Raw genomic sequence first — 27,562 nt, 5'->3', positions numbered from 1 at the left:
CAAAATGTTCTCTTGAGAAAAAGTTAGTGTGAGATAAGTTCTATGCGAAGAGAAAGAAAGAATGTATGTTATGCAAGAAGTGATAAAAACATGATTTTAAAGCGAGTAGACAAAATGGAGTTTCTCTAGCTTGAGTATCAATATGTCCTTTACAAAAATAGTCTGGTGAACGCCTGACAAATCCCAGTGTGGTTTTGCAGTTCCACGGGTAAAATCTCTGTAGTATCCAGTTTTGGGCCTTTGGTATCTAAAAAAAAAAACAGTTTGAGTGTGTCACTCACTGTTCAGCCGCAAATCTATATATTTTAAAATGTCTGGTAAACAATAACTGTGGTTTTGCCATTCCACGGTAAAAAATCTCTATTATTCAGGTTTTGGTATTTTTTCCGTAAGGAAAAACAGTAATAGTTTCTCCCTGATTGTTCTGATTATTTAAAAGAGTCGGGTGTAGGCCAGAGAAATAGAACTGTGGTTTTCCTCTTCCACGGTTCTAATCTACTTTTTATTACCCTTTTTCCATTGATAGTGCAAGTGTAAGCTATTTTATTTCCTTTACAATGGGCAAGGCGCGTGGCAAGGCTCGTGGAACTGGACATTCTGGTGAAAATGTGCCACAACCAACAGCCACATCTTCTCGCTCCCACTTCTTGACCGAATTACTAGGTAAGCACAGAACAACACCAGTATTGCGAACTGATCAGTGTGAACAGGTTATTAATTGGATAGCAGATAATACTTCCAGTTACCTGGGCACCACCACCTCCGGTCTGTCTTCCACACGGTCAACTCTTAGTAGCTGTGAGTCTCGACCGCATACTCCTCCTCACCCTGATGCTCCTTCCTCCCATCATGCCGAGTGTCGTCAGCCAGCAATTGATCCCACACTTGGACACTCTGAAGAGCTGTACACTGGTCCATTTCCATATTTGTGCCCCTCGCCTGCTACGCTTGAAGTGGTGGAAGAGGAGATCCCATGTAGTGATGCCCAAATATTTGAACAGCCACAGCCACAGGAAGTTGACGCTGGCAATTTGTCACAAGAGGTGGACGATGACGAGACACAATTGCCAGGAAGTGAGGAGGAGCATCGTGGTGAGCAAGTGGAAGTGGAGGAGGTGGTGGATGATCTAGTAACTGACCCAATGTGGCAGGAGGACATGCAGAGTGAGGCCAGCAGCACACAGGGGGAGGGAGGCAGAGTACCCCAACAGGCAGGAAGAAGCAGTGTGGTGGCCGCAGACAGAAGGCAGGCAGCCGTTCCCTATAACACCAACACGAGGGATGTTGCCAGTACAAGCGGTAGGTCTTCCAGAGTCAGGAATTTTTTTAAAGACTCTGCTGATAACCCCAAAAAGGCCATTTGTACCACCTGCCATGCCAGCATCAGCAGGGGTGACAAAACTACCCGCCTGACCACCACCAGCATGATCAGGCACATGGCAGCAAAGCACCACGACCAGTGTCAGCGGGTGTCACCACTGCTTCTTCCGCTGTTGTGCATGCAATAGAACCCCCTGTTGTGTGTGCAAGGCAATCCCCTGTCCATACTGCATGTAAAGATGCCCCCTCCTCTCAGTCTTCACTTGTTATGGCAGTTTCTCAAGAAAAAGCATCAACGTCCACGTCCATGTCCCACCGCAGCATTCAATTGTCCATATCCCAGACCTTTGAACGAAAGCGGAAATTTGCAGCTAATGCCCCACAGGCCACAGTCCTAAATTCGCACATTTCAAGACTGCTTGAATTGGAAATGCTGCCTTTTAGGCTGGTGGAGACGGAATCCTTCCGCAACCTTATGGCGGTGGCCGTCCCTCGGTACTCGGTCCCCAGCCGACACTATTTGGCCCGGTGTGCCATCCCCGCACTACACAAGCATGTGTCACAAAACATCTGCGTTGCCCTCAACAACGCAGTTACTGGGAGAGTCCACCTGACAACGGACACGTGGACAAGTGCTTGTGGCCAGGGACGGTACATCTCCCTGAGGCACACTGGGTAAACATAGTGGAAGCCAGGACCCAGTCGGACCTTGGGACGGAACACATCCTCCCCACACCGAGGATTGCGGGCCCTATGTCAGTCAGAGTTGACCCCACAGTGTACAGCTCCTGCGCATAATCCTCCTCCTCATGTTCAGCCTCCATATCAGATATCACAACATCAGTTACAAGCTGGAAGCACTGCAGTACTGCCTCCGCCAAGCGGCAACAGGCTGTGCTGAATCTCATAAGCTTAGGTGATAAACCTCACACTGCTTGTGAGTAGTTTTGAGCCACCCCGGTAGTGTTCGAGTTCGGTTCGGTTCGTCGAACACCCGTATGTTCGCCGAACTGTTCGTCGAACTGTTCATCGAACTGTTCATCGAACACCTTCGAACACCGTTAAAACCAATGGCAGGCAAACAAAAACACATAGAAACACATAGAAAACACATAGAAAACACTTCAAAGGTGTCCAAAAGCCGACAAACTGCTCAGAAGACACAACTAACAAATGGAAAAGTGACAAGTACATATAGTCATGCGAAAAGAAAAGAGGTGGAGGAGTAAAAGGAGGGGGAGACACAGATATAGGCATGTCATGCCATTCTAAAACCAAAAAAGTGCGAAGCCGACACGGCCAGTCCGTTCCTGCCCATGCCACCTCCGTGTCGCCGGGTTTGTGCCAGAGCTGCGGTGGACCCTGACGGCCAGCCCCCCTCTCCCAATACTGGTGCCTGTCCGCTGGTGGGTCGAGCGAGCCCCCCTGCGGTGGAGGCAGGTCTAATCTTTTTAATTTAAATTGTCTCTCTAATTTGAATGAGTACACTTTAAATCCTTTTACAAGGATCTATTCGAGGGCAAGTCTCATGCCAGCAGCCGTGGTAATTCCAGCTCCAGTAGCGTCCACTAAAGCTGCTGCAGTTTAAAAGCTTTTATAAGGATCGAGCTTGGCGGACCACCGCAAGGTGTCCTACCACCAGTCCCAGCCCCTGTGCCTTGAGGTGCCTCCCCGATGCTCTTCACTGAGTGTCCCGGGGGCCAGAACCATTTCCTTTGAAAAAATTAAGTGTCCAAGCTACAGGTGGTGTAGCTTGCTTAACAGCTGGGTTAATCCGCTGACTAGCAGACACTGCTACTAGGCACAAAGTATTGCTTGGGCTACATGCAGTTAAAAATTTGTAATTAGATACTCTCATTGGATGCTGAGAAAGCATTCCATAGAGTCTCCTGGCACGCCATATATTATTCTCTTAAAAAGCTTGGGGTAGGGGACCCTGTTATAGCCAAAATCATGGCCCTGTATCGCAATCCGTCAGCTAGGCTGAAGATAAATGGAACATTTTCATCACCTTTCATAATCACCAATGGGACAAGGCAGGGATGTCCTCTGTCCCCTCTCTTATACATCCTAGTGATGGAGCACCTGCTCTCATCAATTCACGATAACCCCAATATTAGGGGGATTGAGGTGGGATGCACCAAGTACAAGTGCTCTGCATTTGCTGATGGTGTCCTAGTATATATCACTCAACCACATATATCCATCACTGCTGTTATGGCTGAAATAGATCACTTTGGTACATGGTCAAATTTTAAAATCAATGCAGCGAAGTCTGAGGCCCTCGATGTCTCCCTCCCCAAATCCATACAGGATTCCATCAATCCAACTTTCCCTTTGCCTGGCCCTCACAGGGTATCAAATACTTAGGGATTCGTATTCATAGAGACCTCTGCCGTCTATTTTATCTTAATTTTGGGCCCTTTATTGAACAACTCCATAGAGATCTTACTTCTTGAACATTGAAGGATTTTTCCTCGTTTGGCAGAATAAATATACTAAAAATGAACGTCCTACCTAAACTCTTATACCTCTTCCAAACCATTCCCATGGCAATTCCCTCAAATTTTTGGAAAAGACTACGCAGTAGCTTTTGCAGATTTATCTGGGCAAGTGGGCGTCCACGCATTCGGGGGGACGTTCTGATCAGACACAAACAAAAGGGGGGCCTTAGCCTTCTGGATTGTAGAAGGTATTACATGGCAGCAGTAAGTAAGAAGTAGAATCCTGGACTTCTTCCATCATTCGGAGGGGAAATTGTGCTTCAAAATCGCTCAATCCATTTGTCCTAAAGCTCTTACCACTCTCCCATGGTGCGCCCATTTAATTGTCCCCTCTCTTGGTCTCATGTCATATATTACTTATGCCACTGCTTTGGCTTTGAGATTCCAAAAAAAAAGCTTATCCTCAATCGACCCCCAGGGCCCCTTGCTCCCGATTTCAGATAATCCAGATTTCCCACCAGGACTATCTGCAAATAGATTTCTCGGTTCCAATAAATCCCATCCGATATTATTTTCTCATGTCATCTCCAATACTTCGCTGCTCCCCCTCAATGACTTGTTACAGGGAAGAGCCACTTCCCCGAAGGCTAATTTTGAATATAGCCAGTTACAACACTTCTATTCAACTGTGAAGAAGCGCACACATCTTCATAGAGATCTCACAAACTTTGAAAAATTGAGCCTATCATTGTCACCCCCTACACACTCCATCTCCCTACTGTATAATCTCCTCATTGCCCAGGTAACTGACAATAGGCCAGGACTGCGGTGCATGGGAAAGGGAACTGGGGAAGTCCTTCTCTGACTCACAATGGGATAAATGTTTATTCCTAAAACATAAAACCTCAAAAGGGTCTAAAGCTCAGGAAACCTCCTTCAAAATTATCTCTAGATGGTACCGGGTACCAGCAGTCCTTCATAGATGGTATCCATTGGTCTCAGATAGATGTTGGAGATGTGGGGAGGGGGAAGGGACAATGTCACACATATGGTGGGCATGTCCTATAATAAATGCATTTTGGGCAAAGGTGGTTCCCATGATTGGGAAAATAACTGGTTTGACTATCCCTAATACGCCAGAAGTCCTCCTTTTCTCAATGTTACCAATAAGTAAATGTAGTTATCAAAGGTCATCAATAGGCTACCTAATACAGGTGGCTAAGAATGTCATTCCACGACACTGGAAAAGCAGAGACCCACCCACTGTGGGCTGATGTTGATAGATACTGTGTGATTTGGAGGGATTGGATTGATTTGCAAAACTCTGACGCCTACCATCTAGCCCCCAACTAAAGTTATCCATGATTTCGGCACAACAATGATCATAATCACACTCTATTGATTGGTGGTCTGCCGTGCTCCGCTCCCTCTCTCTCTATCTTTCATATGGAAAAATACATGATTGATCTGGATATTGATGGAAAACCCTCCCTGTACCCCCCAATGTACTGTCGTTATGCATAGATTTATAGTTATACTACCCATTTTACTATGTATATTGTATTTTCTTGTACTTTTTCAACACAAAAATAAAAAAAATAATTAATTTGAAAAAAAAATTGTAATTAGATCTACAGGCGGTGGCTACTCCGCTGACTAGCAGACACTGAAGCTTTGGAGCAGACCTCTGATTCCCAGGCTACAGTATGAGTAAACAGCTCTTCAGACTCAACCATCTGTGTTACCCCAAGCCATAGTGTATGTAGTTTCTTGCGGTTAAAAGGGGGAGGGAGACCCGACCCACATGGAATTGACGATGGCAACGTCATGTAAAACACAGCAAGGGGACTCCAAAAAGAGTTTCCATTTTTTCCCAAAATTGTGGCACAGACACCACTTAAGTGGCATCAATTTTCCCAGAGTTGCTTAAAATGGTTGGTGAGGTCATTTTCCAAAATCCTCAAGCTTTTAGTCTCCCCAGAATGACACAGGTGGGGCAGATGGTGGTTGTCCCAGGCCGCTAGGCCGCATTGTAGCACAGTGAGCTTCGCACTGCAACTTATGCTTCATATCCATGTGACGGTTCATGCATGAAGTACTCAAACTATGGATTTTCTTCTTTTCTTTTTCTTTTGGATTATTTACATTTATATGCATTGTTTCTATGCAATATGATTTTAACATGGTATGTATGTTTACATTTCTGATTAACTCAGCCTTGAACAGGTGCATAGCAGGACATGACATATATATACCACTTCCTTGCTGTTTTTTTGCAATGCAATGATTAAGAACCTTTAGTTCGAAACGCGTTTGCTGTTCTTCTCCAAGGTGGACTTTTAAAACATTTTTTGTATGACCCAATAAAAAGTGGATTTTAGAAGATTTGTTCAGCCGGATCTTCCTAGTTCCTCATGTTCGTCTTGTAGCACTCCTGGCTCCGTGCTGTTGATCTTCTAGGTGGGTGAGCTGATTTTTTCCTTTCTTTTCTACCATGTGGCGATTGGTCATCCACTTTCGCTGCCCCTTACTCAACGAATTCACAAACATCTCCTGTCGGTTTGGAGTCCCATTATGCCCAACCAAAAACATAGGCCCCACAACTAAAAAAATTTGTTCTTAGGCATCGAAATCGACACCACAGCAAGGTTGTTCCGCCTACCATGGGAAAAAATACCAAAACATTACACCTGATCTAGGTTTTTTGCGCAGTATGGAAAGTAACACTACAGCAGATGCAAGTATTACTAGGTCTCCTCGTGTTTGCGAGCCGGGTGATGCCAGTCGGAAGGGAATTTTCTCTTCATTTATCGCCCGCAACAAAAGGGGCATCTAAACCGAGTCATACAATCAGAATCAGCAGGCAGCTACGGGCGGACTTAGAGGTGTGGAAAACCTTCTTATAATCATTCAACGGTCACACATTATTTATGTCAGCAGAACAGTCTAACATTCAACTAAGATTATTCACCGGGGCGGCAGAATCAGGCGGATACGCAGCGATACTAAGTAACCAATGGTGCACAAGCTTATGGCCTCCGTATTGGGCAGAACAAGTGCTGACAAAAAATCAGACAGTCCTGCAACTTTTTCCTATAGTGGTAGCAATAGAAATATGGGATGCGCGCCTGGCTAACAAAAATATACTCTTCATAACAAAAAACACCAGCCTAGCGCACTGCATTAATAATATGGCATCATCGTCTCTCCCAGTGCTAGGCCTACTACGCCCGCTAGCATTCCTGTGCCTAAAACACAATGTATGGGTCTGCGCTAGCCACGATGCTGAGGGGTCTAACGCTGCTGCTAACGCTTTATCAAAATTCAATTGGCAGATTTTCACAGAGCTCCTCCCCAACAATAACCCATCGGGCAACAGTTGCCCAGCCTCCCTATGGGATCTAGTGGAGAATAGTTGATGCCATTAATCAGAGCGTCAGTTGCCCCGTCAATGTGGCAAGCATACAGTAAGGCATGGGAACAGTGGACACGATTAGTAGCAGGCAGACGGGTTGACCAATTTGAACAAGCCAGATTACAAGTCACCATAGAATTTCTCCACCAGCTAATGATGAGGGGCATATCAGGGGCGTCAGCGCAGCGGTGGCTGACCAGAGTAGCATTTCACTTCCAACTACTGAATTGGGGATATGTGACAAAGAGATTCATCATCAGACAATCCATAAAAGGGTGGAAAAAGGGTCAGCCAAGTCAGGAGTGTAGCCGTCCCATCCCGTGTCATTAAAACTGATTTCTCACATCATATCCCTAACACCATTAACATGATACTCACAATTCGAAGCAACACTACTGTCTACTGTATTTGCAATCACCTTCTTTGGGCCGCTATGCATAAGCGAATTAGTCCCTCAATCCAAAATTAACACCAGTGGAGGCTTATTACACCAGGATGTAGTCATAGCCAATAATGCAATACGTCTACACATACGCCAATTGAAAACCGTTCCAGCGGGCAGGGGCACTTTGGTACTTCTACAACCCACAAATGGTACGCTGAATCTGGTAACAATAGTAAAAACATATATAACCATCAGATCACAAAGTAATTTCTTCCTATCACACATTGATGGAACGCCATTATCAAGATAACAGTTCCAAGCTATATTTAATAAATGCATAACATCGGCAGGGAACCACCCCAAAGATTATGGGACACACTCATTCCGCATAGGCGCGGCCACGGAAGCAGCAAGAGCAGGACTGTCAGAAACGGAAGTTCAGAGGATAGGGAGATGGCGATCCACGTGTTTGGCGAGATACATAACACCGGACTTGTTATCCTAACGTTGTTTGTTTCATTTACAAGTGACGCTAAGCCAACAGTGTGGGTGATAGGCCACTCGTATATATATTGTGCAGAAAAAAGGGCGAAAATCTGCCCAGGAGGGAGGAAATTTGAGTTTCATAACACATATTTGAACAGGAGAGGTATTAGAGGCCTGCAATGGCCACATGTACTAATGGAGGTACTAAAGGTAGGGAGAGAGGCAAGAGGTCCGGTCATCTTAGTTATACCGGCCGAGGGAAACGACCTAGGTCATCACAAGAGCGCATAACTAATGGCAATAATGAAACTAGACACTAAGCGCTTCAGAGAATTTTTCACAAAAATAGTCAGAGATTGTGCCGAGCGCAGTATGGCAAGGTGCCCGAGACATCACGGCCATCGAACGGACAAGGCGGCTAATAAATATTTGGATGCCAAAATTTATAAGAGACAGAGGCGGACAACTGGAAGGAGATAAAGTATGCCTCATACTGCCCGACTGTGTTCACTTAATGGATATTGGACTGGACATATTCCTGTCAGGACTCCAGGACGGAGTGGAACAAGTGTTAAGAGTGATGGATGGGGGTCAGAGTCCTGCATACGAGTATGCAGGATCCTCCGTGGCCTGGAAATAGAAAGGACATGTTGGAGAGTTACACTTATTGGCCAACTTGCCGTTGTGGAGGCTGGAGACACAGGGCATGCTGCAACAAGCTGAATAATTTTAGAAATAAAATGTCTTTCTAATGTAATGAGTATAAACAGTTAATAAAGCTGTGACCGATCCTCACCCATGCAGTTGTAAGAGTTACATGATTGTATTGTCAATGAAAGGGGGGCGGTAGGGGGCTGAGCATCTGGGTTTGGTTGGGGGTCACCACAGTCTGCCTAGGCTAGATGCAGTTAAAAATCATTATTAGATACACAGGCGGTGCAGCTTGCTTCGCAGCTGGGTTACTATGCTGACTAGCAGACACTGAAGCTTTGGAGCAGACCTCTGAGTAAACAGCTCTTCAGACTCAACCATCTGTGTTACCCCAAGCCAGAGTGTATGTAGTTTCTTACGGTTAAAAAGGGGGGGGGAACCAACCCACCTGTAATTGTCGATGCTAACATCACGTAAAACTCAGCAAGGGGACTCCAAAAAGAGTCTCCATTTTTTCCCAAAATTGTGGCACAGACACCACTTAAGTGGCAACAATTGTCCCAGAGTTGCTTAAAATGGTTGGTGAGGTGATTTTACCAAATCCTCAAGCTTTTATTCTCCCCAGGATGACACAAGGGTAGAAAAGTCCTTGCGGATCCTTGATTTGTTCATCTTTATCAACGTGAGTCTGTCTACATTGTCAGTGGACAGCCGTGTGCGCTTATCTGTCAGCACACCACCAGCAGCGCTGAACACACGTTCAGAGAGAACAAAAATTATTATTAATTAGAAAGCTGGTGGAGCTTAGTATAGATGGCCTAATAGAATGAGTACCACACACTGCTACTATGCCCAAAATTATTTTCCAGGCAAGATGCAGCTAAAAATTATTAGTAATTTGAAAGCTGGTGGAGCTTAGTATAAATGGCATTACAGAATGAGTACCACACACTGATACAGGCCCAAAATTATTTTCCAGGTTAGATGCAGCTAAAACTTATTATTAATTTCAAAGCTTAAAATGGTTGGTGAGGTGATTTTAACCAACCCTCAATCTTTTACTCTCCCCAGGATGACACAGGGGTAGAAAAGTCCTTGCGGATCCATGATTTGTTCATCTTTATGAAAGTGAGTCTGTCTACATTGTCAGTGGACAGCCACGTGTGCATATTTGTTAGCAAACCACCAGCAGCGCTGAACACATATTCAGAGAGAACGCTGGCTGCGGGTCATGACAAGATCTCAAACGCGTGAGTGGCGAGCTCCGGCCATTTATCCAGATTGGAAGCCCAAAAAGAGCAAGGGTCCAGTGACACAGTCAAGGCTTCGATGTTCACTTGGAGATACTTCTGTACCATTGTCTCTAGGCGTTGACTATGTGTCTGACTTCTTGTCTCCTGTGGCCTTGCAAAGGATGGGCTAAAAAAGTGGTGAAAGGATTCCGCAAAATTGCTGTTACCAGCAGATACTGTGTTTCTGTTACGGTTTGAGTGCTGAAGACTCGACAGTCTCACGGTTGGCAAGTTAGAACTGTGAGATTCACTACGTGCACCACTGGTATTTTGTGGAAAAGCACATGTAAGATTCTGCAACAGTCTCTGCTGATACTCCTGCATGCGTGAATCCCTTTCTATGGCAGGAATTATTTTGGCAAATTTACTTTTGTACCGGGGATCTAAGAGTGTGGCAACCCAGTAGTCAGGATTATTTCGAATTTTGACAATTCGAGGGTCATGTTGCAGGTAGTGCAGCAAGAAGGCACTCATGTGTCTTGCGCATCCAGGAGCACCAAGTCCCTGTTGTGTTGGTGGCGGGGTAAGAATGATGCTTCCTTCCTCTGCCCTCTCCCCCCAACCTCGCAAAACAGAAATGTGATCAAGGTCTCCCTCATCTGATGAGTCTTCCATGCCCATCGCCAGTTCGTCCTCCACTTCTTCCTGGGTTCCTGCACCTTCCTCACTAGTTTGACTGCTACCTTGCGCCCTGGTTAATCCCTCTCCCCCACCATACCATGCCTGCTGCCTTGGTGCTGCCCACCGTCTGGACCTTGCAGATGTTAGCCCTTCCGCATACAACTCCTTCTCCTCTACTTCCTCCACCTCCTCTTGTCCCACCACCTGACTCCGAATTCTGTTTAACATGAGCAGCTAAAAATTATTAGTAATTTGAAAGCTGGTGGAGCTTAGTATAGATGGCCTAATAGAATGAGTACCACACACTGCTACTATGCCCAAAATTATTTTCCAGGTAAGATGCAGCTAAAAATTATTATTAATTTCAAAGCTGGTGGAGCTTGGTATAGATGGCCTAATACAATGAGTACCACACACTGCTACTATGCCCAAAATTATTTTCCGGGCTAGATGCAGCTAAAAATTATTAGTAATTTGAAAGCAGGTGGAGCTTAGTATAGATGGCCTAATAGAATGACTACCACACACTGCTTTTATGCCCAAAATAATTTTCCAGTCAAGGTGCAGCTAAAAATTATTAGTAATTTGAAAGCTGGTGGAGCTTAGTATAGATGGCCTAATAGAATAACTACCACACACTGCTCATATGCCCAAAATTATTTTACAGGCAAGATGCAGCTAAAAATTATTATTAATTTCAAAGCTGGTGGAGCTTGGTATAGATGGCCTAAAACAATGAGTACCACACACTGCTACTATGACCAAAATTATTTTCCGGGCTACATGCAGCTAAAAATTATTATTAATTTCAAAGCTAGGGGAGCTTGGTATAGATGGCCTAATACAATGAGTACCACACACTGCTACTAAGCCCAAAATTATTTTCCGGGCTAGATGAAGCTAAAAATTATTAGTGGTTTGAAAGCTGGTGGAGCTTAGTATAGATGGCCTTATACAATGAGTACCACACACTGCTACTATGCCCAAAATTATTTTACAGGCAAGATGCAGCTAAAAATTATTATTAATTTCAAAGCTGGTGGAGCTTAGTATAGATGGCCTAATAGAATGAGTACCACACACTGCTAATATGCCCAAAAGGTTTTACTTGGCTAAGTGCAGTAAAAAAATTGTATTACATACACAGGTGGTGTAGCTTGCAACACAGATAGGCTACTCCACTGACTAACACACACTGCAAGAGGCCCAGAAGGATTTGATTAGCTAGATTTAGCCAAATGCTGTGAAAAACACTTGCACAGCACTTAAACAGACCTGCCTGGCAAAAAAGTGATAGGAACTGATGTAACCTAGCCCTCAAAAGGGCTGCAATTACAACTAGTCACTACTCCCAACCTATCTGTCTATTTAAGAGCACAGACCTGCCTGCTAAAAGTCGTAGGAAATGCTGGAACCTAGCCCTCAAAAGGACTGCAATTAGAACTAGTTCCTACTCCCTAAACCTATCTGTCTATTTAAGAGCAAATTCGCTTGCAATTCACACAGTTACAAAATATAGCACCCACAGCAGCAGCGGTGCCGTCTAACACTCAGCTGCAGCAGTGAGAAAATGGTGGCGATGGGGAAAATGGCTGGGTCTTATAGGGCAAGGACATGTGACATACACAGCCAATGACACATGCCCTTGCTTGTGTGAAAAAAAGCACTGATAGGCTGACAGACTGCAGCTCCCCACTGTAAATGCGGGAAAGAGAAAAAAAATGAAGATCTTCATTATTTCTGCAGAGATCCATCCCATGCCCCTCCCTCCGCACCGCTGTACGCTCAAACTGTGTATTAACATTTATTATCAGCATTACTGTGAAAAAATCCAGTTACGATTTTGGTGCACTAACAGTTATCGAACATAACCTCGAACAGCCTGATTTTTTTCAAATCGTTCGGGTTCGTCGAACGGCTCGAATACCGCCCAAAACAACTCGAATTTGAGATTGGCAAACAGTTCGATTCGAACACCGCTCATCTCTTCTTGTGAGTTGTGGACAGCTGTGAAAGAGCAGGCAGATCTGTGGCTGAGACCGCTGAACCTACATCCAGGCATGGTCGTGTGTGACAATGGCCGTAACCAGGTGGCGGCTCTGAGGCGAGGCGAGATCACACACGTACCATACCTGGCTCATGTGCTTAACCTCCTCGTTCAGCGGTTTCTTAAATCGTACCCTGAGTTGCCAGATCTGCTCGTCAAAGTACGCCGCCTGTCAGCTCATTTTCGCAAATCGACTACAGCTTCCGCCGCCCTTGCTGTGTTGCAGCAGAGTTTGCAGCTTCCGGCACACCGACTGGTGTGTGATGTCCCCACACAATGGAACTCTACCCTCCACATGTTGCAAAGGATTTGTGAGCAGAAGAGAGCAGTTGTGGAGTACCAGCTGCAACAAGGCCGTCGATATTCAGGTCAGACTCCACACATAAGACCTCATGAGTGGACCTGGATGTCTGACATATGTACCATCCTGACAAACTTTGAGGAGGCCACCAAGATGGTGAGTGGCGATGATGCCATCATTAGTGTCAGCATCCCACTTGTCTGTCTTTTGCAACGCTCTCTGCAGAGAATTAAAGAGGAGGCATTGCAGCCAGAGTATGATGAGATGGATCAAGAAGCCATAGTGGGCGATTACACACAGCCCAGCCTCTTCTCATCCCAATGTGCATTGGGGGACAATGAGGGAGAGGAGGAGAGAGAACAGGAGCAGTTATCATGCGCAGTAGACGGTAGTACCTGTACAAGTATCATACTGTCGGTTCAGCGTGGGTGGCCTGAGGACAGGGGGGAGGAGGAGGAGGAGGAGGAGGAGAGCATGGTCAGTCGTCATCTTGGTGAGGACACGGAAATCTTGCCCGTTACCAGTTTGGCATGCATAGCTGACTTTTTGTTACGCTGCCTTAACCGTGACCCTCGCGTCGTCAAAATGTTGGGTGACATTTATTACTGGTTGGTGACACTTGTAGACCCCCGCTACAAGGAGAACTTTCACTCTCTTATTCCTGAGGTGGAGAGGTCTACAAAAATGAGCCAGTACCAGAAGGGCCTTGCTGCAGAACTGTTAAAAAAATTCCCATCTGAACACGCTAGCGGCAGAGGTCACAGTTTGTTGACCAACCAAAGCGTACAAGCGAGAGAGAGGCAACTCCAATCCAGCAGAGGCAGTGGAACACTGTCAATGTTCTGGGACAGTTTTCTCAGACCCTCCCTTCGGACAGACCCTGAGGCGCTGGGTACTCTCACATAGAGTGGAAAGTTTCAAAAGATGGTTAAGGAGTACCTTGCCAACCGTACCAGCGTCCTCCGTGATTCCTCTGTGCCTTTTAATTATTGGGAATCCAAGCTGGACACTTGGAATGAACTCGCTCTGTACGCCTTGGAGGTCCTGGCCTGCCCTGCTGCTAGCGTGTTATCGGAGCGTGTTTTTAATGCCGCTGGGGGAATTATAACTGATAAGCGCACTCACCTGTCAACTGACAATGCTGACAAGCTGACCCTTATCAAAATGAACAAGGGCTGGATTGGGCCAGACTTCTCATCACCACCAAATGACAACAGAGTAACATAAAGTCAAATCCACTCTGTTATTTCGGGAGGTGTATTCATATGCACCGCTTCACACCCACACATGGGTATAGGCTTCCTCATTTCGGCTGTTTTATGATCTTCTCCTTATCCTCAGCCTCCACCACCACTATACCACCAGGGTGACCGTGGTCCATGTTGCCATTATTGAAAGTTCCTCCGTCCTTATTTTTGTCAGCTTTTGCTTGGAAGGCATAAGCAAAGAATGTGGGAGACCCACTCCCCAATAATGGGAATAATATTTTTAAGATGCTGTACTGTGTGACTCTTGTAAGGGGCATTAAAACCGTCTTGTTATACGCCTCTGACCTCCACGTCTCTTCTGAGGGGCATTAAAACCGTCTTGTTATACCACTCTGACCTCCACGTCTCATGTAAAGGGCATTAAAAGTGTCTTGTTAAACCACTCTGACCTCCACGTCTCTTCTGAGGGGCATTAAAACCGTCTTGTTATACCACTCTGACCTCCACGTCTCTTCTGAGGGGCATTAAAAGCATCTTGTTATACTACTCTGACCTCCACGTCTCTTTTAATGGGCATTAAAAGCATCTTGTTATACCACTGTGACCTCCACATCTCTTGTAAGGGGCATTAAAAGCGTCTTGCTATACCACTCTGACCTCCACGTCTCTTGTAAGGGGCATTAAAAGCATCTTGTTATACCACTCTGACCTCCACGTCTCTTCTGAGGGGCATTAAAACCGTCTTGTTATACCACTCTGACCTCCACGTCTCTTCTGAGGGGCATTAAAAGCGTCTTGTTATACCACTCTGACCTCCACGTCTCTTCTGAGGGGCATTAAAACCATCTTGTTATACCACTCTGACCTCCACGTCTCTTGTAAGGGGCATTAAAAGCGTCTTGTTATACCACTCTGACCTCCACGTCTCTTGTAATGGGCATTAAAAGCGTCTTGTTATACCACTCTGACCTCCACGTCTCTTGTAAGGGGCATTAAAAGCTTCATGCTATACCACTCTGACCTCCACGTCTCTTGTAATGGGCATTAAAAGTGTCTTGTTATACCACTCTGACCTCCACGTCTCTTGTAAGGGGCATTAAAAGCATCTTGATATACCACTCTGACCCCCACGTCTCTTCTGAGGGGCATTAAAAGCGTCTTGTTATACCACTCTGACCTCCATGTCTCTTCTGAGGGGCATTAAAAGCGTCTTGTTATACCACTCTGACCTCCACGTCTCTTGTAAGGGGCATTAAAACCGTCTTGTTAAGCTACGGGGACCTCCACGAGTCTTCGAACGGGCATTGCATTTCCTCCTAATTTTTTGAAGCTTTTGCTTGGAAGGCATAAGCAAATACTATGGGAGACCCACTCCCCAATAATGGGACTTATGTTTTTAATATGCTGTACTGCATGGCTCTTGTAAGGGGCATTGCAAGTTGCTCAGTCTTAATTTTTGGAAGCTTTTGCTTGGAAGGCATAAGCAAATCTATGGGAGACCCACTCCAGAATAATGGGACTTATGTTTGTAATATGCTGTACTGCATGGCTTTTGTAAGGGGCATTGCAAGTTGCTCCGTCTTAATTTTTGGAATCTTTTGCTTGGAAGGCATAAGCAAATACTATGGGAGACCCACTCCCAAATAATGGGACTTATGTTTGTAATATGCTGTACTGCATGGCTCTTGTAAGGGGCATTGCAAGTTGCTCCGTCCTAATTTTTGGAAGCTTTTGCTTGGAAGGCATAAGCAAAAACTATGGGAGACACACTCCCCAATAATGGGAATAATGTTTGTAATATGCTGTACTACATGGCTCTTGTAAGGTGCATTGCAAGTTGCTCCGTCCTAATTTTTGGTAGCTTTTGCTTGGAAGGCATAAGCAAATACTATGGAAGACCCACTCCCCAATAATGGGACTTATTTTTGTAATATGCTCTACTGCATGGCTCTTGTAAGGGGCATTTCAAGTTGCTCCGTCCTAATTTTTGGAAGCTTTTGCTTGGAAGGCATGAGCAAATACTATGGGAGACCCACTCCCCAATAATGGGAATAATATTTTTAAGATGCTGTACTGTATGACTCTTGTAAGGGGCATTATAAGTGTCTTGTTAAGCTACTGTGACCTCCTCGTCTATTCCAAGGGGCATTCAAACCATCTTGTTAAGCTACTGGGACCTCCACGTCTTTTCCGAGCGGCATTAAAACCCTCTTGTTAAGCTACTGCGACCTCCACCACTTTTCCGAGGGGCATTAAAACCGTCTTGTTAAGCTTCTGTGACCTCCACGTCTCTTCCAAGGGGCATTCAAACCATCTTGTTAAGATACTGGGACCTCCACGTCTTTTCCGAGGGGCATTAAAACCGTCTTGTTAAGCTACTGTGACCTCCACGTCTCTTCAAAGGGGCATTAAAATCATCTTATTAAGCCACTCTGAACTCCACAGCTCTTCCAAGGGCCATTGAAATGTTGTTTTTAATTACCTCTAACGTCCACGACTCTTCCAACGGGCATTGCATTTCCTCCTAATTTTAGTCAGTTTTTGCTTTTCAATGCAAAGGCGAAAACTAAGGGAGACCCACTCCCCAATAATGGGTAGAAGGTTTTTAGTAAGCTGTAATCCACGTCTGTTTCATGGGGCATTGCAGTTCCTCATAATTTTTGGAAAGCCTTCCATTCACTGCTTAGGCCAACAGTGTACAGGACATCCAGTTGCTATAAATGGAAAAAATGGTTTAGTTAGGGCTCTCTGACCTCCATGTCATTTCCAAGGGGCATTGGAGTGTCTCAAAATTTTTTCTAGGCATTGCACTCACTGTATGCCCTATAACTGTATAGCCGAACTGCTCCTTTTGTTACTGAAACATATCCTACAAGACATATGTGGTTGACTGGCCTGATATTGATATGAATGGTCCCTGTTTCTCCTCCTCTTTCTCCTTTGCCACTACCTCATCCATCATTTATCACCTGAAGCTTTGTTTTTAAAGGGAGTCATAGAACTGGAATAGTAGCAGGAAAACATCCAGCAATCCTCAGAGGAGGTAGGATATGCACCAAAACGCTGACCACCTCAGGCCTAGCCGCTACTACATACATGCGCTTGCATTCCAAGAAAACAAAGCAGATGCTAACTTGTGTCATCATCATCATGGTCCTCACCTTGGCACTCTCAACTCCCCTGATGGAGAAGCCAGGGCCCACCGGAGTAGTCTGGTTCTCTGGTGGGCTTGTCCAATGCTGCCCTAAAGCTGGCCGGGCTAAGAAAAGTGTGTGGGGGGATGTTCCAAGGAGAAATAAGGGCGGCTGGGGACCGTTTATGGACACCCGGCTGCCCCCAGGTGGCTGGGGATCGTGTGTGGACAACCGGCTGCAGGGCGGCTGGGGACCGAGTGTGGACACCCGGGGATAGTTGCAAGTCTGCATCTTCTGATGCGGCAAGGATGACTTCTGATGGGCACACTTTTAGGCAGTGACCTGGGTGTAAGAGATGCTTACAGGGGTCTTCCCCATGCTGTTCCCATGTCTTTTCAGCACTGTATGCATGTGTCACACAGTACATGGCCAGATAAGGTTGTAAAATGTTAAAATTACATTTCCCGGTGAATGCATTTGCCCAAGGTGTGGAGGAGTATTTTTTGGGGGGGGGTTATTTATTTTACCTTATACACAAGTTTTTACAGTGGAAAGGAAGTTCCTTAACATATTTCACAGGAAAGCAGTTTCAGTTTCGTTTTTGAACGTTTTATTGTGAGCCCTTAAAAGTGGCTTACTACCTCTGACCACGTTGTTGAGAGCAGTGACCTGGGCATCAGAAATGCTTCCTGGGGCGATCCCCATGCTGTGCCCATGTCATTTGAGCACTGTCACTATTGTTTTGGGCACTTGTTAGGCTTTTAAAAGACTGCCGGGGGTGTGACGCCAAAAATGCTCGGGTCACCCTTAGACTAACATTGGGCTCATTGCTCGGGTCGAGCACCCGAGTATCACGGCGAGCTCGGCCCAAGCTTCGAGCACCCGAGCATTTTAGTGATCGATCAACACTAGCTGTAACTAATAGGTTACGAATCAATATTAAAATAAAAGAAATCATGGCATATTTCCTTTCATCACAAGTAATGCTCATCTTTCTACTGCTTAGCTTAGAAAGAGTTAAATTACAAAAGCCAGAAGAAGTCAGGATGGCCGAGAGGTCTAAGGCGCTGCGTTCAGGTTGCAGTCTCTCCAGGAGGTGTGGGTTCGAATCCCACTTCTGACATTAGAATTTTCTTTCAAGAAATTGTACAGCTTCACTCCTGTTACTTATTAGTTGGGGGTTTGCTCTATTGGTGGCAATCTCAAATCGAAAACTAAAAGTGATGGGGCTTAGCAAAACCAATTCTCAATGTTGGCACTTTGGCAGTATTCCTTGGGGTCCTTGAGGCAAATCTTAAATGTGCTGAATTTGTGCTTTCACAAAAGACTTCTGGGAACATCAAATAGTTTCTTTGTGCATATGTTAGTTGTTGCTTTGGCATCGGAAAAATACTGTGGATAGGAAAATGGGAGGGACTATTTCATCTCTATGTGTGCTGTCGTGGAAGATTCCTAGAAACCGAATTACCAGTAAGTCTAATTTCAGATTTTTTTACCTCAGGCATCAATAGACTATATATATACTTAATAAACAAAAGCTAAAAGAGCAGATGAACATAGTTTAACAAGTCTGAAATGCGCATGTGATACTGACATCAAAGTTTCACCACATTTTGGGACAAATGTTTTCACTTTCAACATTAACAATCAGTAGAATATTTTCTCTAAATTTGCATCTCCTATCTTCACTCCAATTGTTTGCACCTAAGAAAAAAATAAAGCTTGATGCAACATTATGCTTACAAATTGTGTTTTATGCTCAATCATCACCTGTCCTACAGAGACACAGTCAGAATTACCCTGGCGAATTGAGTAAATTTGAAAATGTAAAAAAAATGCAGAATTGCTGTTTTTTCTATTCATTCACAAAGAATTAATGTAAGTTCTTAAAATGTACGCAAAATAGCGGGACTTTCAAATATAGATAATCTTGCAAAAACAAGTCAAAGTAAAAATAAATACATCCAGTTGTGACATCTACAGTGTGTTGAACATTCCTGAATCTAAATGTGTCCTGCTGAAATAGCTCAGTTGGGAGAGCGTTAGACTGAAGATCTAAAGGTTCCTGGTTCAATCCCGGGTTTCGGCAAAAGTTTTTTTCTTCACCCATTAAATTTTAAGCAGAAAATAAACAAAGAATATGGACTGACTGTTTACAGAGAATGTAAAAATCCTAATCATTATAACTATCTACAGGAAATAAAATGATAGAAACTTGAGAACTGAACACTTTTAACTTTTGAGGAAAATAATATTTTTTGTAATTTTTCCTTCAATCTGGACGTCATCACTTTGTTTTATTTTAGTTTGACTTAGCTGTATGAGGATTTAAAGGAAACCTGATAGCTAATACTGGCAGGATGTATCAGACACTAGCTGAATGATTTCAGCCATTTATGTTTGACTATGAATCGCTGTGGCATTACTGAGACAAATATGCTTCAAAAATATGCCAGGAACAAAGCTGTTTGGGGAAAAAGCCAGGAAGGCAAAAAACACAAGCCCCAACTCAGGACCGTCATCTTTCATTCTAAAAATAGGGGTTTCTACGTTAATGGTAAGACAAAGAATCCACAGATTTGGCATTTCTCTAGCGAGGAGAGCCCACTTAAAATGTATGGGGTGCTTGTCTCCATAAGCGCAAGCTGGGCACTAAACTGGCTTATTTGCAATTCTGGATGTTGCAGAGTGAAAACACCTGTTGAACAATAATAGTAATTGCCGGTGTTGATGAATTCATTGTGAGGAGTAATTTATAAAATGGGATCACTTTGGAGGGGTTTCTGCTGTTTTGGTACTTTTGGAACTCCGCAAATGTCACCCTCAAAATATTCTTGCAAAATCTGCATTCCCAAAACCCAAATAGCGCTCTTACTTTCAAAGCCCTGCTGTGTGACCAAATAGTAGTTTCTGAAGACATATGGGGCATCACCGCATTTCAATGAAATTGTGCAACTTTAGATATTTTCACAAGAAAAACTAAATATATATTGACCTAAATTTACCATTAATATAAAGTACAATGTGTTACAAAATAACACTATCAGAATCACGGGGATTTGTTAAGCATTCCAGTGTTATTGCCACATAAATTGATACATGTCAGATTTAAAAAAACGGTGCTTGGTCATGAAGCTCAAAATTGGCTGTAACTAATAGGTTACAAGTCAATATTAAAATAAAAGAAATCCTGGTATATTTCCTTTTATCACAAGTAATGCTCATCTTTCTACTGCTTAGCTTTGAAAGAGTTAAATTACAAAAGCCAGAAGAAGTCAGGATGGCCGAGCGGTCTAATTCACTGCGTTCAGGTCGCAGTCTCTCCTGGAGGCGTGGGTTCGAATCCCACTTCTGACATTAGAATTTTCTTTCAAGAAATTGTACAGCTTCACTCCTTTTACTGATTAGTTGGGGGTCCGCTCTATTGGTGGCAATCTCAAATCGATAACTAAAAGTGATGGGGCTTAGCAAAACCAATTCTCAACGTTGGCACTTTGGCAGTATTCCTTGGGGTCCTTGAGGCAAATCTTAAATGTCCTGAATTTGTGCTTTCACAAAAGACTTCAGGGAAAATCAAATAGTTTCTTTGTGCATATGTTAGTTGTTGCTTTGGCATCGGAAAAATACTGTGGATAGGAAAATGGGAGGGACTATTTCATCTCTATGTGTTCTCTGTCCCTATTAGGGCAGAGAGTGAACCTCCTAAGGTGCTGTCGTGGAAGATTCCTAGAAACCGAATTACCAGTAAGTAGAGATGAGCGTTGTTCTACTCGAACTGTTCGCCAGTCTCAAATTCAAGCTGTTTTGGGCAGTGTTCGAGCCGTTCGACGAACACGAATGATTTGAGAAAAATTCGGCTGTTCGAGGTTATGTTCAATAACTGTTCGTGCACCAAAATCATAACTGGATTTTTTCTCAGTAATGATGAAAATTAATGTTAATACGCAGTTTGAGTGTACAGCGGGGTGGGGGGAGGGGAACGGGATGGATCTCTGCAGGAACAATGAAGATCTCCATTTTTTTTTCTCTTTCCCGCATTTACAGTGGGGAGGTGCAATCTGTCAGCCTATCAGCAGCGCACACACGGAGCGAAGTGCTTTTTTTCACACAAGCAAGGGCATGTGTCATTGGCAGAGTATGTCACATTTCCTTGCCCTATAAGACCAAGCCATTTTCCCCGTCGTCACCATTTTCTCACTGCTGCAGCTGCGTGTTAGACGGCACCACTGTTGCTGTGTGCGCTATACCTTGTTAATTTCAAGCCAATTTTCGCACAAATCTACAGATAGCTTGGGAGTAGGGAATAGTTGTGATTGCAGTCCTTTTAAGGACTAGGTTACAGCATTTCCTACGACTTTTATCAGGCAGGTCTGTGCTCTTAAATAGATAGATTGTGGGAGTAAAGACTAATTGTAATTACAGTCCTTTTCAGGACTAGGTTACATCAGTTCCTATCAGTTTTTGCCAGGCAGGTCTGTGCCAGTGCTGTGCAAGTTTTTTTCACAGCATTTGGCTGAATCTAGCAAAGCTAATCCTTTTTGGTCTATTGCAGAGTGTGTTAGTCAGTGGAGTAGCCTATCTGTGTTGCAAGATATACCACCTGTGTATAGAATACCAATTTTTTACTGCACCTAGTGAAGTAAAATCTTTTGCGCATAGCATCATTCTATTAGTCCATCTATACTGACCTCCATCAGGTTGCAAATTGAATATAATTTTTTTCTGCATCTAGCTCTGAAAAAATATTTGGGCTTCTAGCAGTGTGTGGGACTTGTTCTATTAGTCCATCTATACTGACCTCCATCAGGTTGCAAACTGAATATAGTTTTTTTCTGCATCTAGCTCTGAAAAAATATTTGGCCTTCTAGCAGTGTGTGGGACTTTCTCTATTAGTCCATCTATACTGACCTCCATCAGGTTGCAAATTAAAAATAATTTATAACTGCATCTAGCTCTGAAAAAATATTTGGCCTTCTAGCAGTGTGTGGGACTTTCTCTATTAGTCCATCTATACTGACCTCCATCAGGTTGCAAATTAAAAATAATTTTTAGTCTGCATCTAGCTCTGAAAAAATATTTGGCCTTCTAGCAGTGTGTGGGACTTTCTCTATTAGTCCATCTATACTGACCTCCATCAGGTTGCAAATTAAAAATAATTTTTTGTCTGCATCTAGCTCTGAAAAATATTTGGCCTTCTAGCAGTGTGTGGGACTTTCTCTATTAGTCCATCTATACTGAACTCCATCAGGTTGCAAACTGAATATAATTTTTTTCTGCATCTACCTCTGAAAAAATATTGGGCTTCTAGCTGTGTATGGGACTTGTTCTATTAATCCATCTCTACAGACCTCCATCAGGTTGCAAACTGAATATAATTTTTTTCTGCATCTACCTCTGAAAAAATATTTGGGCTTCTAGCTGTGTGTGGGACTTGTTCTATTAGTCCATCTATACTGACCTCCATCAGGTTGCAAACTGAATATAATTTTTTTTCTGCATCTAGCTCTGAAAAAATATTTGGCATTCTAGCAGTGTGTGGGACTTTCTCTATTAGTCCATCTATACTGACCTCCATCAGGCTGCAAATTAAAAATAATTTTTATTTGCAACTAGCTCTGAAAAAATATTTGGCCTTCTAGCAGTGTGTGGGACTTTCTCTATTAGTCCATCTATACTGACCTCCATCAGGTTGCAAATTAAAAATATTTTTTTGTCTGCATCTATCTCTGAAAAAATATTTGGCCTTCTAGCAGTGTGTGGGAGTTTCTCTAATAGTCCATCTATACTGACCTCCATCAGGTTGCAAATTCAAAATAATTTTTTGTCTGCATCTAGCTCTGAAAAAATATTTGGCCTTCTAGCAGTGTGTGGGACTTTCTCTATTAGTCCATCTATACTGACCTCCATCAGGTTACAAATTAAAAATAATTTTTTGTCTGCATCTAGCTCTGAAAAAATATTTGGCCTTCTAGCAGTGTGTGGGACTTTCTCTATTAGTCCATCTATACTGACCTCCATCAGGTTGCAAACTGAATATATATTTTTTCTGCATCTACCTCTGAAAAAATATTGGGCTTCTAGCTGTGTGTGGTACTTGTTCTATTAATCCATCTATACAGACCTCCATCAGGTTGCAAACTGAATATACATTTTTTCTGCATCTACCTCTGAAAAAATATTTGGGCTTCTAGCTGTGTGTGGGACTTGTTCTATTAGTCCATCTATACTGACCTCCATCAGGTTGCAAACTGAATATAATTTTTTTCTGCATCTAGCTCTGAAAACATATTTGGCCTTCTAGCAGTGTGTGGGATTTTCTCTATTAGTCCATCTATACTGACCTCCATCAGGTTGCAAATTAAAAATAATTTATATCTGCATCTATCTCTGAAAAAATATTTGGCCTTCTAGCAGTGTGTGGGACTTTCTCTATTAGTCCATCTATACTGACCTCCATCAGGTTGCAAATTAAAAATAATTTATATCTGCATCTAGCTCTGAAAAAATATTTGGCCTTCTAGCAGTGTGTGATACTTTCTCTATTAGTCCATCTATACTGACCTCCATCAGGTTGCAAATTAAAAATAATTTTTTGTCTGCATCTAGCTCTGAAAAAATATTTGGCCTTCTAGCAGTGTGTGGGATTTTCTCTATTAGTCCATCTATACTGACCTCCATCAGGTTGCAAATTCAAAATAATTTTTTGTCTGCATCTAGCTCTGAAAATATATTTGGCCTTCTAGCAGTGTGTGGGACTTTCTCTATTAGTCCATCTATACTGACCTCCATCAGGCTGCAAATTAAAAATAATTTTTATTTGCAACTAGCTCTGAAAAAATATTTGGCCTTCTAGCAGTGTGTGGGACTTTCTCTATTAGTCCATCTATACTGACCTCCATCAGGTTGCAAATTAAAAATAATTTTTTGTCTGCATCTAGCTCTGAAAAAATATTTGGCCTTCTAGCAGTGTGTGGGACTTTCTCTATTAGTCCATCTATACTGACCTCGATCAGGTTGCAAATTCAAAATTATTTTTTGCCTGCATCTAGCTCTGAAAAAATATTTGGCCTTCTAGCAGTGTGTGGGACTTTCTCTATTAGTCCATCTATACTGACCTCCATCAGGCTGCAAATTAAAAATAATTTTTTTCTGCATCTAGCTCTGAAAATATATTTGGCCTTCTAGCAGTGTGTGGGACTTTCTCTATTAGTCCATCTATACTGACCTCGATCAGGTTGCAAATTCAAAATTATTTTTTGTCTGCATCTAGCTCTGAAAAAATATTGGGCTTCTAGCTGTGTGTGGGACTTGTTCTATTAATCCATCTATACAGACCTCCATCAGGTTGCAAACTGAATATAATTTTTTTCTGCATCTACCTCTGAAAAAATATTTGGGCTTCTAGCTGTGTGTGGGACTTGTTCTATTAGTCCATCTATACTGACCTCCATCAGGTTGCAAACTGAATATAATTTTATTCTGCATCTAGCTCTGAAAAAATATTTGGCCTTCTAGCAGTGTGTGGGACTTTCTCTATTAGTCCATCTATACTGACCTCCATCAGGCTGCAAATTAAAAATAATTTTTATTTGCAACTAGCTCTGAAAAAATATTTGGCCTTCTAGCAGTGTGTGGGACTTTCTCTATTAGTCCATCTATACTGACCTCCATCAGGTTGCAAATTAAAAATAATTTTTTGTCTGCATCTAGCTCTGAAAAAATATTTGGCCTTCTAGCAGTGTGTGGGACTTTCTCTATTAGTCCATCTATACTGACCTCGATCAGGTTGCAAATTCAAAATTATTTTTTGCCTGCATCTAGCTCTGAAAAAATATTTGGCCTTCTAGCAGTGTGTGGGACTTTCTCTATTAGTCCATCTATACTGAAATCCATCAGGCTGCAAATTAAAAATAATTTTTATTTGCAACTAGCTCTGAAAAAATATTTGGCCTTCTAGCAGTGTGTGGGACTTTCTCTATTAGTCCATCTATACTGACCTCCATCAGGTTGCAAATTAAAAATAATTTTTTGTCTGCATCTAGCTCTGAAAAAATATTTGGCCTTCTAGCAGTGTGTGGGACTTTCTCTATTAGTCCATCTATACTGACCTCGATCAGGTTGCAAATTCAAAATTATTTTTTGCCTGCATCTAGCTCTGAAAAAATATTTGGCCTTCTAGCAGTGTGTGGGACTTTCTCTATTAGTCCATCTATACTGACCTCCATCAGGCTGCAAATTAAAAATAATTTTTTTCTGCATCTAGCTCTGAAAATATATTTGGCCTTCTAGCAGTGTGTGGGACTTTCTCTATTAGTCCATCTATACTGACCTCGATCAGGTTGCAAATTCAAAATTATTTTTTGTCTGCATCTAGCTCTGAAAAAATATTGGGCTTCTAGCTGTGTGTGGGACTTGTTCTATTAATCCATCTATACAGACCTCCATCAGGTTGCAAACTGAATATAATTTTTTTCTGCATCTACCTCTGAAAAAATATTTGGGCTTCTAGCTGTGTGTGGGACTTGTTCTATTAGTCCATCTATACTGACCTCCATAAGGTTGCAAACTGAATATAATTTTATTCTGCATCTAGCTCTGAAAAAATATTTGGCCTTCTAGCAGTGTGTGGGACTTTCTCTATTAGTCCATCTATACTGACCTCCATCAGGCTGCAAATTAAAAATAATTTTTATTTGCAACTAGCTCTGAAAAAATATTTGGCCTTCTAGCAGTGTGTGGGACTTTCTCTATTAGTCCATCTATACTGACCTCCATCAGGTTGCAAATTAAAAATAATTTTTTGTCTGCATCTAGCTCTGAAAAAATATTTGGCCTTCTAGCAGTGTGTGGGACTTTCTCTATTAGTCCATCTATACTGACCTCGATCAGGTTGCAAATTCAAAATTATTTTTTGCCTGCATCTAGCTCTGAAAAAATATTTGGCCTTCTAGCAGTGTGTGGGACTTTCTCTATTAGTCCATCTATACTGACCTCCATCAGGCTGCAAATTAAAAATAATTTTTTTCTGCATCTACCTCTGAAAAAATATTTGGGCTGCTAGCTGTGTGTAGAACTTGTTCTATTAGTCCATCTATACTGACCTCCATCAGGTTGCAAATTAAAACTAATTTTTATCTGCATCTACAGTACCTCTGAAAAAATATTTGGGCTTCTACCTGTGTGTGGGACTTGTTGTATTAGTCCATCTATACTGACCTCCATTAGGTTGCAAACTGAATATATTTTTTTCCTGCATCTACCTCTGAAAAAATATTGGGCTTCTAGCTGTGTGTGAGTCTTGTTCTATTAATCCATCTATACTGACCTCCATCAGGTTGCAAACTGAATATAATTTTTTTCTGCATCTAGCTCTGAAAAAATATTTGGCCTTCTAGTAGTGTGTCGGACTTTCTCTATTAGTCCATCTATACTGACCTCCATCAGGTTGCAAATTAAAACTAATTTTTATCTGCATCTACAGTACCTCTGAAAAAATATTTGGGCTTCTAGCTGTGTGTGGGACTTGTTGTATTAGTCCATCTATACTGACCTCCATCAGGTTGCAAACTGAGTATATTTTTTTCTGCATCTACCTCTGAAAAAATATTGGGCTTCTAGCTGTGTGTGGGACTTGTTGTATTAGTCCATCTATACTGACCTCCATCAGGTTGCAAACTGAATATATTTTTTTCTGCATCTACCTCTGAAAAAATATTGGGCTTCTAGCTGTGTGTGGGTCTTGTTCTATTAATCCATCTATACTGACCTCCATCAGGTTGCAAACTGAATATAATTTTTTTCTGCATCTAGCTCTGAAAAAATATTTGGCCTTCTAGTAGTGTGTCGGACTTTCTCTATTAGTCCATCTATACTGACCTCCATCAGGTTGCAAACTGAATATATTTTTTTCTGCATCTACCTCTGAAAAAATATTGGGCTTCTAGCTGTGTGTGGGACTTGTTGTATTATTCCATCTATACTGACCTCCATCAGGTTGCAAACTGAATATATTTTTTTCTGCATCTACCTCTGAAAAAATATTGGGCTTCTAGCTTTGTGTGGGTCTTGTTCTATTAATCCATCTATACTGACCTCCATCAGGTTGCAAACTGAATATATTTTTTTCTGCATCTACCTCTGAAAAAATATTGGGCTTCTAGCTGTGTGTGGGTCTTGTTCTATTAATCCATCTATACTGACCTCCATCAGGTTGCAAACTGAATATAATTTTTTTCTGCATCTAGCTCTGAAAAAATAT

At 42.7% G+C, this 27,562-nt stretch overlaps 2 non-coding genes across 2 annotated transcripts; both read left to right on the top strand.

Annotated features, from left to right (window-relative positions):
• Positions 1-18,344: 18,344 nt before the first annotated feature.
• Positions 18,345-18,427, top strand: TRNAL-CAG (transfer RNA leucine (anticodon CAG)). Its single transcript has one exon. It is a non-coding gene; the product is annotated as a tRNA-Leu (tRNA).
• Positions 18,428-19,320: 893 nt separating this feature from the next.
• Positions 19,321-19,393, top strand: TRNAF-GAA (transfer RNA phenylalanine (anticodon GAA)). Its single transcript has one exon. It is a non-coding gene; the product is annotated as a tRNA-Phe (tRNA).
• The last annotated feature ends 8,169 nt before the right edge of the window (positions 19,394-27,562 follow it).

The sequence above is a fragment of the Phyllobates terribilis genome, unplaced genomic scaffold (genome assembly GCF_046119375.1).
Source record: "Phyllobates terribilis strain yellow unplaced genomic scaffold, ASM4611937v1 Scaffold_12__6_contigs__length_324123572, whole genome shotgun sequence".
Classification (NCBI taxonomy): domain Eukaryota; kingdom Metazoa; phylum Chordata; class Amphibia; order Anura; family Dendrobatidae; genus Phyllobates; species Phyllobates terribilis.
The sequence above is the reverse complement of the archived record's forward strand: the minus strand, read 5'-3'. Positions and strand labels throughout refer to the sequence as shown.